This window comes from Patiria miniata, unplaced genomic scaffold, assembly GCF_015706575.1.
Source record: "Patiria miniata isolate m_02_andy unplaced genomic scaffold, ASM1570657v1 HiC_scaffold_1, whole genome shotgun sequence".
In the NCBI taxonomy this organism is placed as follows: domain Eukaryota; kingdom Metazoa; phylum Echinodermata; class Asteroidea; order Valvatida; family Asterinidae; genus Patiria; species Patiria miniata.
In genome coordinates, this window is record NW_024037047.1 from 13,862,733 (window position 1) to 13,864,753 (window position 2,021).

The 2,021-nt window shown below is 37.2% G+C and overlaps 1 non-coding gene across 1 annotated transcript; it reads right to left on the minus strand.

Moving 5' to 3' along the window:
- Window positions 1-206: 206 nt before the first annotated feature.
- Trnas-aga lies at window positions 207-279 on the minus strand. Its single transcript has one exon. It is a non-coding gene; the product is annotated as a tRNA-Ser (tRNA).
- Window positions 280-2,021: the final 1,742 nt, after the last annotated feature.

Sequence of the window (2,021 nt, forward strand, 5' to 3'; positions counted from 1 at the left end):
TCCCATCCTGTCATTTTAATCTTCAGAATTAATGCCACAAACGTAAGCTGTCAAAAAACGTACAAAAATAGTCCATTTAGCAAAGAACATTCGCCTTCTACAAAATCGATCTTGGTATTAGTAATACAGTATTAGGTTTTGCCCTTCGCCGACGTACAGACACTGTATACTCAGTGTGTTACCTCCCGAGTAAAAGTTGGAAAAAGTCACTCGGATGGGACTTGAACCCACGATCTCCTGCTTTCTAGAGCAGACGTCTTACCACTCGACCACCGAGCTTACGGGATCGGTTAGCTGGTTTAAATCTGATGTACATAGCAGCTGGTTTAAATCTGATGTACATAGCAGCGGATACCGCATTTAACTATTCGTAAGATAGAATGTTTGTTTCGCGGTAATGTAAATCAATATTAGGTTTTGCCCTTTACCGACGTATAACACTGTATATTCAGTGTATGTGGGTATACAGTGTTTATACGTCGGTGAAGGGCAAAACCTAATATTGATTTACATTTCCGCAGCGCAAAAACTTCCATCTCATAAATAAGTTATACAGATTAAAATTGAATTTCGTGACTTTTTTCAAGAGCTAAACCATACTAACCTCCAAATGGAGATTCAACAACAGCAAACACATCGCGACCAGATGTTTGACGATCTCGTCTAGCAATAAATGACATTCAAACAACTCAAATAACAACTACCACTGTACCTCATTTACTAGAAACGGGCGTTGATGTCTCTGTTCTATTTCAGCTTTAATTTTTCCAACAAGGAACCCGTTATTCAGGATGCATCCGGTCAGTAAATTCTAAAGTTAGTAGGCCTATATACATGTAAGATTTGAAGCCTTAAAAGAGATTTGAAGACATACATAGTCAAGCTATGGTTGGATTTTAAAGTATTATGGGCGCATAACTTTATTGTTCAGTTTAATTTGTTTTCTTTATGCAGTCATGTGACCTGAACTTTTCCATGTTATCTGATCGATTCAAGCAAGCAATCTCTCTTTTTTTACTTTCGCAGTGCTCTCCAGCCCATCCAATTAAAACGTTTCGTAAACTGTTCCTAAATTGAACACTGTTGATGGTACATTTGCCCATTATCGTCAATATCATTGCTGACAAACTTGCGCTATATCTATCAAAATCTCACCCAATCCAGATTTTAGAAGGACCCAAATCTTAACCCTTAAAGAACGATTTTTTTTTTACATCTAATGACCAGGGTTTCACAGCGCTTCCCCACCCCGATTTCAGAAATCCAATAACTTATTTTATTGAAAGTAAGTATGATTGCGAAATGTTATACTTTGCAAACAATAAGAAGGTTTGGCTTAATACATGATTATTAATATTCTCACTTATATCAGTTAATGGGTGCATTTTTAAGTACAGGGTCAATGAAAAAGTTTATTTGTTGTAATGAATCTGACGAAGATTCCGCCAACCCTTTGAATACAAAATTTGCCTGCTGGCTTTTATTCATAAGATGTTATCACCACTGTTGCGTAAGAATGCATTAAAACGGCACGGGCGGCGTATTGTTTTCTCTTGGGAGTATTATTTCTTCGAAAACACTCTTTGAAACTTGTTTTTATATTCTCAAACATTTTCCGAAGGCCGAATGGAATACGAGATGAGACATGAGGTATGCTTTATTAGACTTGTATTATCCAATTGTAAATTGAAATCATAGACACAGGCCCAAGATCCTCGCAGACGCTTGGGGAAAACGTTAGCATATGCACTTGAATCTAAGAGTTACCTTGGTAGTCTCCATCTGCTCCAAACGGAAATGTAATTTCTCTTGCCTTCCAGTACTTTATGAACATATACGGAACAAAGAAAATGCCCACAACACCAGAGGCTACACACAAGACCAGAATTGTCTGCATTAGAAAGAAAATTTGTGAATCGTGAGGTTTTACATCAGAGAGAAAACTCTTGTAAACGTCCATAAGAATTATAAGAACACGGCTGACTGGAGCCCAAACTTTATTTCTGAAGTAATTATTTGTT